Below are 11,967 nucleotides of genomic sequence, written 5' to 3'. Positions count from 1 at the left end.
GCATTGCATTCCTGAAGCAGCGTCCCAACCTAAAGTGCTGACCATCCCTCTGCCTCCACAGATGCTGCCTGACCCGCTGATTTCGTCCAGCAGTTTATTTTGTGCTCCAGATTCCAGCATCTGAAGTCTCTTGTATCTCCATTTCATTCATTCACTTTCTTGTGACAGGTACAGTCCCTTGGAAGAAACTGCCGGTCCAGCTGGTGAAACCACCTCTACGGACGGCGCCGTGTATAAAGAAAGGCAAAGGACACAGCAGCGGGGACATCACACCGTGGGTTGGAGATTCGCCCCTGGATTCCTCTGGTGGTGTCATTCCACAGTCGCTGGAACCGTTCCCCGGTCACACTGGATCCTGTTGTTGCGTACCGTGCAGCACCTCTGAGCCTCGGGGTGGCCTCCCTGTCGATATCGAGGAGCAGAGCAACGTTGGTGGAAACCAGGACTGGCAGGTGGGAATGGGAGGCAGTGCACCCAAGGGGGTGAAGGCGTTCCTGACTCAGAGAAGTGGAAAGGACGACGGGGGCCGCAGGAAGCCACGGGGCAAAGTGTGGGAGTGCGGGAAACTACCTCCGGTGCAGAACATCTCCAACCTCAGCTTCAGCCGCAACTTCACCTTCTCATTCTTCCAGCTGCCTCTGCACCAGTCACAGCGCCAACGGGCACAGAGCACCCACGGGGTTTACCTCAAGATGAAGCAGATTCGCTACTGATCCTGTGTATGGTGCTGAAGTGAAGGAATCCTGTCCTGGCACAAAGCCATGGAATAATCTGGTCTCGCGTGAACAGGCCAAGGGGAAACCAGATGAGTGGGGCTGAAGGATGTTCACATCCCAGAGGTTTCCTGTGGCTTGCTTGACTGGACACTCCGTCCACCGTGCTAAATGTTTACTCTCTCACCTACATCTCTGCTGTACCATCTGCAAAATGCACTGCAGTCACTCACCCAGGCTACTCTAAACAGCATCTCCCAAACCCATGACTTTTACCACCAAGGGTGGCGGGTGTATGGGAAACGCCACCTACAGGTTCCCCTTGCAGTTGCAGGCCATCTTGACTTGGAAATAGACACAAGGTGCTGGAGGAACTCAGCGGGTCAGGCAACATTATGGAGGGAAACGGATAGTCGACGTTTCGGGTCGAGGCCCTTCATCTGGACTCATTCTTATCCATTTCCATCCATTGATGCTGCCTGACCCACTGAGTTCCTCCAGCACCTTGCATGTTGCTCTGGATTCTAGCATCTGCAGTCTCTTGTGTCTCTGTCTGGATTTGGAAATACATCGCTGTTCCTTCACTGCTGGGTTTAAATTCTGGAACTCCCTACCAAAAGCACATTGGATGTTTCTTCACCAGAAGGACTACAGAAGTTCAAAAAGGTGGCTCACACCACCTTCTCAAGAGTAGTCTGGGATGGGCAATGAACACTGCCCTTGTCACATTCTGTATAATGAATAACATGTTCTCAGTCTCTGCCAGGTTGCAGTCATGCCACTGAGTGAATGAAGTACCAGAGTATTTACAGAACGATACACCACGAAGCAAAGCATCCTGTTTTGTCCTTGTACAAAATCTGAGCCTTAGAAATTTATTGCACAATTTGTCCCATGGTGTCATTGCCAGATTAAAAGAGCCACTCAGTTTAATTCCACTTCCCAGCACTTGGTCTGTACCCCTGTGCTTCCAATGTCCATCTATGTACTTCCTGAAATGTGGTGAGGGTTTCTGCCTCACTCAGACTTCCAGGAAAAGTTCCAGATCTTCGCCACCCATCCTAATATCTTTCCTGTAATTCCATGGGCTTTCATCTTATTAAGCAGCCTCTTGTGCGGCAGCTTGTCAAAGGCCTTTTGAAAATCCAAATACACAACATCCGCAGTCTCTCCCTTGTCCATCCTACTTGAGATTACCTCAAAAAAATTCCAATAGGTTGGTCAGGCAGGATCTTCCCTTCATGAAACCATGCTGGCTTGGACCTATCTTGTCGTGCACCTCCAGGTATTCCATAACCTCATCCTTGAGGATCAACTCCAATAACTTTCCAACCACCGATGTCAGACTAATAGGCCTGTAATTTTCCTTATGCTGCCTCCTTCCTTTCTTAAACAGCGGAACTACATTTGCGACCTTCCAGTCCTCTGGAACCATGCCAGAGTCTATTGATTCCTGGAAAATCATCTCCAATGCCTCCACAATCTCTAAAGCCACCTCCTTCAGAACCCGAGGGTGCACTTCATCTGGTCCGGGAGACTTATCAGTCCTTAGCCCATTTAGCTTCCCGAGCACCTTCTCTCTAGTAATCTTGACTGTACTCAATTCTGTCCCCTGAGACCCCTATCAGGCATACTGCTGATGTCTTCCACAGTGAAGACTAATGCAAAATACTCATTTAGTTCCTCTGCCATCTCTTGGTTACTCATTATAATTTCTGCAGCACCGTTTTCAATTGGTCCTATATCTACCCGTGTCTCCTCATATATTTAAAAAAAACTCTTCGTATCCTTTTGTATATTATCTGCCAACTTCCTTTCATAATTCATCTTTTCTTTCCTAATGATTTTCATAGTTTCTTTCTGTAAGTTTTTAAAAGTTTCCCAGTCTTCTGTTTCCCACTAATTTTTGCTTCCTTGCTCCCTTTTGCTTTTATTTTAGCATTAACCTCTCTCGTTAGCCACATTTGTGCCATTTTTCCATTCATAATTTTCTTCTTTCTTGGAATATACCTATCCTGCACTTTCCTCATTTCTTGTAGAAATTTCATCCATTTCTGCTCTGCCGTCCCTCCATCTAGCTTACTTTTCCAATCAATTTGGGCCAGTTCCTTTCTCATGCCACTGTAATTTCCTTTGTTCCACTGAAATATTGACACACCTGATATCATCATCTCCTTTTCAAATTTGAGACTGAACTCAGTCATATTATGATCACCACTTCCTAAGGGTTCCTTTAGTTTCCTAATCACCTCAGGTTCATTACACAGCATCCAATCCAAAACAGCCGATCCCCTGGTGGGCTTATCAATAAGCTGCTCCAAAAAGCCATCCCATAGACATTCCACAAACTCTCCTGAGATCCAGTACTTTCCTGACTTTCCCCAATCCACTTTCATGTTAAAATCCCCCATAATTGTCTTGACATTGTCTCTCTGACACGCTTTTTCTATTTTCAGCTGTAATTTGTAGTCCACATCCAGGCTGCTGTTTGGGGGCCTGTATATAACTGCTATTAGGGTCCTTTTACCCTTGCCATTTCTTAACCCACAAGGATTCTACCTCTTCTGATCCTTCGTCCCTTCTTTCTAGTGATTTAATATTGTTGCTTACCATCAGGGCCACGCCACCCCCTCTACCTACCCACCTATCACTGTGTACCCTTGGACATTCAGCTCCCAATCACATCCATCATTAAGCCATGACTTGGTGATGGCCACAACCTCATATCTTTTAATCTGTAGCTGTACCACAAGGTCATCCACCTTATTTCTAATGCTACATGCATTTAAATACAATATATTGAGACCAGTATCTGCTACCGATTTCGCTGTATTTCTATTGCACAGCAAATTATCCTGTCTTTTCACCTGCCTGTCCTCCCTGCAATCTTTGCTGCACACTATCTTTGACTTGTTTCTATTTTCCTCTTCCTCGACCCTAACGCCCTGGTTTCCTTCCCCCTGCCAAATTAGTTTAAACCCTCCCTAACAGCTATATTAAACATTCCCACCAGGATATTGGTAGCCACGCATTCATCTGCCTGATCTTGCTATTCTTGCCTTCATTAGCAGGTGGCACAGGCAGTAACCCTGAGATTACTACCCTGAAGGTCTTGCCTCTCAACTTTCTTCCTAACTCCCTGTAATCTTTCTTCAGGACCTCCTCTCTTTTTCTCTCTACGTCATTGGTACCAACATGTACCAAGACTTCTGGCTGCTCGCCCTGTCCCCTCAGAATACTCTGGACCTGATCTGAGACATCCCGTACCCTGGCACCAGGGAGGTAACACACCATCCGGGTATCCTTATCGGGCTTGCAGAATCTCCTGTCTGTTCCCCTCACTATGGAATCCCCTATAACTACTGCAAACTACTGCATTTCTCCTTGCTCTCTGGACCATGGCACCAGGCACAGTGTCAGAGTCCTGTTTACCGTGGTCTTCCTCTGTCAGGTCATCCTCTTCAACAGTATTTAAAATGATATACTGATTTCTGAGGGGGTCTGCCACAGAGATGCTATCACCTCACTTTCCCTGATTAACTGAAGGTCATCAAGCTGCAGCTCCAGTTCCCTAAGGAGCCGCATCTCAGTGCACCTGGCGCAGACGTCCTCGGAGGCTGGAAGTCTCCCGGGGTCCCCACAGCTGGCACTCCAAGCATAACACTAATCCTAGATGCACACTGCTTTTGCTACTGTCTAATGCTACTAAATAAATAAACCAGTAACTTACCCCCTCACTATAAATCTCGCCTCTTACCTGTTCTCGCCAAAGCCTTACCACTCTGACTCAGACCACTCCGACGACCGCTCCGTCAGACAATGCCTCTCTTATATAGTGAAGGTAGATTGCTCCACCAATCAGCTCCAAGGTAGGTTGCTCCCTCTCCGCAGGCTGCCTGCTCGCACTCCAATGCTCCGTACACTTGGTACACAAGGCCGCGCTCTCTCTGCTCCTTTTTAAAGTCTCGAAGTTGAATTTGCCGCTCTCTCACCAATCAGCACGAAGGTAGGTTGCTCCACCAGTCAGCTCCAAGGTAGGTTGCTGCCGCTCCGCAGGCCACTTGCTCACACTCCGACGCTCCGTACACTCGGTACAGTATTAGTAATAGTCAGTGACATAGAGTTTAAATTTAAAAGTGTAGAATGATTATAGTAAGGGTAATGAGTAGATCTGTAGAGAGCAGCTTGCAACAAGTTGCCACGCTCTGGCGCCGTCTTGCTTGTTATGCCGGGGAAGATTAATTTGCCAGACCAGGATCCTCATGTACAACTAGCACTTTCACAGCCAGTGGTTAAATCACTGGACTGGTAACCCAGAGATACAGCACTAATAACCCGGAGACCCCAGTTCAATCCCAACAGCTGTGCAATTTAAGTTTGGTTAATGAAAAAGGCAGCCTTAGTAATTTAGACCACAAAAGCACCAGATTAGTTGTAAAATGCCATCTGGTTCACCAATGCCTTCAGGGAAGGATTTCTCCTTTTACCTGGTCTGCCTCTTGTGCATGGGGTATTGTGGTTTAAATGTGGTATTTTGGGTCAATTAGGCCCACTGATGACCCCAACTTGAAAACTTTGAAGAAAAGTCATCTGTAACACAGTGGGCAGGTGGTTTAAGAGTTCATTTTTTCTACAGATCATCGGGCCCTTGTAATGCTGTTTGTGGGGGTTTATTCATGAGTAGTACGAGCATAGGAGAGGGAAGTCTCGTTTGCCGTGATAAGTGTTGCAAGAACTAGAGCTGGAAGCAGTTTAAAAAGGCAGGCCCGTTTTTGTAGTTCTTGTCGCTGTGGTGAGTAGATAGGCCTGTTGATTAGCTAATTGGATAATTAGGCAGCAGCTGCCAAAAAAGAAATTAGCCAATAAGAAGGAATTGAGGTCAAGCGGAGCAACCATTGTGTGAGTGGACAGTGTTAGAGAGGGGAATTGAGGCTTTGGCTCAAGAGGCTTCAGCGTAAAGAGGTGGAGTAGGTGAGCAGAGGCTTCTTCTGGTAGGTTCTCTTTATTTGTTACTTTCTTTGTATAGAACAGTGGGAATGACAGTCAGGGCGGAAATATGCTCCTCTTGTAGGATACGGGAAGTCAGGGAGACCTCACTCTAATGTAAAATGACGTGGCAGTAGATCCTCGTCGTGCCAAATGTTAAGGTCCTTCTTAATCCCATCTGGACCTGTGGCACTCTCTTCCTTAATTCCATTGAGAGCTTCTTTGACCTCAGTCCCCTCGATCTTTCTGAGGAGGTTCTCTTCATCAAAATCATCGTCGTGATCTTCCAATTTTCTGAGGTCTGCTCAATTATTTGCTGTACCCAGCTTCTCATGGAAGCGTTGGTAAACTTCCTCAATTTTCAGGGGGCATTCACTCTGCACTGGTGCTCCCATCAAATGACGCGCAAGGCACTTTCGATCTTTTACGGACAGAATCTGGGCTGCTTTGTATTCGGCCTTCCTCTGGGCTGTTTGTCTTTTAATCCCAGGGTTCGATTTCTTATCAATCCTCTGGTTAGCCATTTTACGATGTTTTCCTTTGCTCTTTTTCATGAACCGTCTGACAAGATCACTTGTGATACTCTCCACTGGACTGACTCCCGTGGCAAAATTGATTTTACTTTTTCTGTTCCGAAGCAGATGTTCCGCTTGGTTCAGGTTATTGCCCATATCCTGGGATAATTGCCTTCTGTTGGTCATACTAGCTTTTTGCTTCATCCTCATTGGCGAGTCATCAACATGATCTTCCTCCAAATCCTGGTCAACAGCCGCAGCTGTCGATAGATTCACTTCTCCGCTGGGCCCACAAGTGACTACGTGGTCTCTCAATAGCATTCGTCTCTTGTCAGAGATTTGCTTGTTGGTCTTAGTAGTTAAAATTTTCACAATCTCAACATGATGCCTGGAATGTGTTGCCTGATAGGGTGGTGAAGGCAAATTCATTGAGGGCTTTTAAGAGGGTCTTGGATGGGCACATGAATGAGAGGAAGATAGAGGGATATGGGCATTCTGTAGGTAGGAGGGAATAGATATGTCGGCACAACACTGTGGGCTGAAGAGCCTGTTCTGTGCTTTACTGTTCTATGTTCTATCTATGTATTAATGAAGCGTGCCCCTTTAAACTTCTCCAACTCCAAGAGGGGTTTAACCTCCTCTTCTGTCCACAGCTCCTTTCTTCCTGGCTTTTTCTTTTCCAAGCGTGCCCCTTTAAACTTCTCCAACTCCAAGAGGGGTTTAACCTCCTCTTCTGTCCACAGCTCCTTTCTTCCTGGCTTTTTCTTTTCCAAGAGTGTCTCAGCTCTTTTAGCGTTTCTCACGGCAGCGTGACGGGCAGCATGCTGTCCAAGACCACTCTTCGTCCGGAATGCCTCTTTGCAGATGCTACACACAAAGGGCTTCACGTTATCCTGGTTCTGTGAATCTTTACATTTGCCTGCATGACAGGCAATAGAGTGAAGTTCACCAATCCGACCACATAGTGTGCAGGTTGCCTTCATGGACCGGATTTGATGGCATCTTTTCAGATGGTTATGAAGCGCTCCCATGATATTATAGATCTCACTGCAACCTTCAACAGGGCACTTCTCAAAGGGATACGGATGTTGTTTAAAACTGCAGCGACACTTTTTTCTTCCTTCTGGGTGAATCTTTTTTCCTCCTTTCTTCTGTTGCTGTCACCTCCAATGGATCCATTGAATCACCACCCTCCATAAATTTCGAATTATAGTAGATGGTTGTCTTTATCTCGATGGCTGTAGCTTCATAGCCATCATGCAGGTGATGTTGTAGAAGACAATGGGAAGGGAGCTCTGGTAGAATTGCTTCTTGTTATATCTGCTACCTCTTCTGCCAACTGGTCAAGAGTCTTTTGATGTGCTTCTTTTCCTTCTCTCTACGTTTATTCAAAAGTGGTGGACCTTGACCTTTGTCCTTTAAATCTGTAAAAGTCGACCCGCGCTCTGTAATCAGACAACAGCAGAACCAAAGAACTTACGATCAATGCTTTATTAGTTTTAATGCTAGCAGGAGTGAGGGATACAGAGAAAGAGTAAACAATGTAACCTGAGCTCTGTAATTGACCCACTCAAAGATGCACTGGTTACTGCGTACCTTTATACCCACTTCGTGGGAAAGCTTGGTGGGAAGTTGCACTTACTAAGGCAGTTGTTTACTTCTAGCACCAGAAGATATGTCTAAAATAACTGTCTTTCTTACCCACACCTGGTCTCAAATCCAGTCATAGCTATATTCACCCCATGGCTGAGGTAGTTCCTTACCATGGGAAGAAGCTGACAATGAGAAGCATACCATTAACCCTTACATTGCCAGCCATTAACCCTTGCATTCCCAACTATCTTTTACAAATCCTCATGAGCCGAGGTTAGGAAATGATTTCCCTGCAGACAGTCACGATCAGGCTCCGAAATCTCAGAAGGGGGCTGCGTCAGATAAGAGGCTGGATTAACAGTTGTACAATTGTGGAAGGTCAGGTATGAGAGAAGGAGGGGACCCTTTACCACCAACAATCCCTTCAGACAGTGACCCGAGGTTGCAGGAAGGGCTCTGCCGTTAATAGCGAGAGGCGGAAGTGAAGAGCCCCCTTGTGATGATGAATGTGCAGGGAGTCTCTCTTCCATTTTTGATTGATACAGGGGCAACCTTATCCACCCTGGATCAGGAACTTGTGGAGGAATATGGATTCCCTGTAGCTACTTATACTGTTTGAATGTCTGGACTGGAAGGTAATCTCAGAGACTATGCGACCACAGCACCCTTACAAGTGACTTACGATTATATCACCCACACATTACCCTTCACCCTTACATCGAATCTGGGTTGCATTTTGGCCGGAAGGGACTTGCTCAGAGGACTTGGAGTGGAAATATTGTGTACCGATAGGGGGCTATATGTGAATTCACTCTCTGTGCAGCCACGAGCCCTAATGGCAGTCAGCTCTCCCCAATGGTGGTCAGTAGACCTTCCCCTGGCGCTGCTCTTATCTGACCTACCCAACCCTCATGTCACCCTGTGCTATGATCCCACTGGTCACGATTGGGAGAAGGAGCACTTCTGAGCCGTATGAAGGACACACGGTTAACGTACGCTTGACAGGGAAAGTTGAGGGACGGCAAGGAACGGCCCTGACTGCAGAAGTGCCAGATATGATGTGGAAGCAAACTGGATTCATCCCTCCACATGTTACACTCACTGTTAATAAGGGACATACGGCTAAGGAACTTGGTGTTTTGACACAATGCTTGGTGAATCTTGCTTATCCTAAATTGACTACTAAGCAGGAGTTTCCTCAAGGCGTGCTGACGTACTGGGCGACAGCTCAAGAAGTCCTTGGCATATTGAAACATCACCGGTCACAGGACAGGACCGAAATTCCCGATGAGGTCTGGTTGGCATCTCCATAAAGACCACCTGTACACATATCGGTAAAACCCAACGTCCAGCTACCGTCCATACCACAGTACCCTTTGAAGCTGGAAGCACGTGAAGGCATTAGGGAGCTGGTGGACTCGGTACGTCAAGGCATCCTCGTACCCTGCCGCTCCCCCTACAATACACCGATTTTTTCCGGTGCCGAAACCTGGACGCTCTGGGTGGTGCCTAGTACAGGATTTGCGTGCTATCAATGACGTTGTGATGCCGATGCATCCTATTGTGCCAAATCCAGCCACAATACTGAGTCTCATTCCTGCAGCATCTATGGTGTTTATGGTAATCGATTTACAGCATGCCGCCTTTGCCGTTCCTCTACACCCAGACAGCCAGTACCTTTTTGCTTTTACATGAGGAACAGCAGTGTACGTGGACGCGATTTCCGCAAGGCTTTATTCATTCACCTACAGTATTCTCGCAGACTCTTCGGGAACAGCTGACGTCATTACCTCTTCCCGGCAGTTCCGCCGTCATTCAGTATGTAGATGACCTGTTGCTGGCCAGCCCGGACAAAGAAACAAATGACAAGGATACTGAGTCGCTTGTGAAGGCACTGCACGGATGGTAATGCAGGGTAAAGAAGAGGTAAAGTTCTTCGGAATCATGTTAAGTGCCACTGAAAAAGAACTCACTCTGGCTCGTACTACTCCCATCACTAATTACTCTGCCCTTCAAACACTGAAACAACTGTGGGCCTTTTTGGAACTGGTGAATTTTTGTCGACAATGGATTCCTAACGTAGTGACGTTGACTAAGGAGCTTTCCCCTCTGGCCTCTGTTAATGCGCCACAGTGTTTTACTCTGATCAACAGCTTACAGATGTTTAAAGAGCTGAAAGAAGCCTTGCGCTCTGCTCCTGCACTTGGATGACTGCCCATTCCAACTTTATGTTACAATCATGCAAGAGTGCGCCACGGCTGTACTTACCCAATATCATGGTGATATCTGGAGACCTGTTGCCTATTTTTCTGTTAAATAATAAAGAACTTTTTGTACGCTCCTTGGTTCTGCTGTTGTCTGCTTTATTACAGCGTGGATCAACTTTCACATTTGGCGTAATTGGCAGGATCTCGCTGGGATACCTGGACACCTCCAGACTGAGTAAGTGGCAGACGGCGTTCAGAAGGTCAATGGCAGAAATAAGGCGCCTTCAGACCCCTTGTGTCTGACTCCTACATTGACCTCTGGGAACACTGTGGTCCCTCATCTGACGTAGATCTGGTTCCCTGCTGAGATCCAAAAAGAACAAAGAAATTCACAGGTAGGACCGTATTATTTTAAAGAAATAGTCGTATGGTTAAAAAAAAAACTGGTTCGTATGGATAAATAATTCTGAGTTCGTTTGGAAGATAATTAGAGTTTGTATGGAATAAAAAAGAGTTAGTTTGGTATAAATAAGGTCGTATGGAATAAGTAACTTCGTTTGGTAAGAATAAGTTCGTTTGGGATAAGTTTGTTTGGAAAACTAAAGTAGTACTACAGAGTTTGTTTGGAAATAGTGTTCGTTTGGAAACATGGTCTGGGATAAATTGTAATCTCACCTGTGGCAGTGAGGCCAGGATAAATTGTGATTTGGACATCAGACATTTACTAGAATGGGACAAACTTCAGATAAAAGTGATGGGGGTGCCCCAGTTCAACAAATGTGTTATTTGCACCCAGAACATCGAAAACAGTATCGACAATCGGTAACTAAAAGATTAGGTAATGAAGAGTGGCCGATCGGTGGCACAAGGTGCACATTAAGTCATTTGTTTAAAAGACGTCGAGGGAGATATTTAATTTCTATTTTTTTAAGGCTCTAATTTCATGTTAAGTCCGCTCTTTAATTTCAAGGGTGCTTTTCAGTTTGTGGTAGAAATTCATGTTTTTTAGATTGATACTTTAATGTGTAAGTGTTGTTTTTGGGTTATTTTTGTCTTTCATATTATGTAAGGTTTTTTGAGAATTGAGGGCTAATAAGCTTTGAATAGTTAATGAGCAACATTATGCACTAAGGAGGGTGCACCCAAAGGCTGGGAGGTGTTAAAGGCTGAGTGTGAATGGTATGACAACCAAGAAAAGAAGCGCAGAGATAACGAAGTCCAGGCGCAGCTCCAGTTGATTAATAAAATGGCCAAAGGTATTAAGACTGATAATGACCCCGGGGGCCCATTGTCAGGCATGGCGACCCTGTTCTTGCAGAATGATGAGGATGAGGAATTGGAAGATTCCTTGTGGGTGAGACCAACCCCGTATGCTCCCCCACCACACCCCCCCCCCCCCCCCCCCACCCCCGGGACCTCAAGATCATCAAGCTCCAGCACTGCTGGCACTGGCACAAGCACCCCGTGGTGCGGAGCAAATACCCCAAGCCCAACCTCCCACCAGAGGTGAGCGAGCAGTAGGACGGGTAGCCGAACGTGTGAAAACAGACCCCAGAGCAAAGAGAGAGTAACCCTTTGTTCACCAGAGCTCCCTTCCCATTGTCTTCTACAATGTCAGAGGTAGGTTTTTTACACAGAGAGTGGTGGGTCCCTGGAATGCATGGCGGTGGGGGGGGGGGGATGGTAGGGGCTAAGAGATTCTTAGGCACATGGATGAAAGAAAAATAGAGGGTTACGGGAGGTGAAGTCGAGAGGGGGACAGATAGAATGTGGATAAGGTTTATATAGGTGGGCACAACATCGTGGGCCGTACTGTGCTGTACTGTTCCATGTTCTATAATTTGCACGCCAGGGTTCCATTACACCTATGACTATCCTTCTTTGGCTGAAAAGTGTTTTGGGACACCCTAAGGTTATGAAAGTTGCCTTGGAAATACCATGCAAATCTTTTCC

Source organism: Pristis pectinata, chromosome 6 (assembly GCF_009764475.1).
Source record: "Pristis pectinata isolate sPriPec2 chromosome 6, sPriPec2.1.pri, whole genome shotgun sequence".
NCBI lineage: Eukaryota > Metazoa > Chordata > Chondrichthyes > Rhinopristiformes > Pristidae > Pristis > Pristis pectinata.
This window is presented reverse-complemented; position numbering follows the sequence as displayed.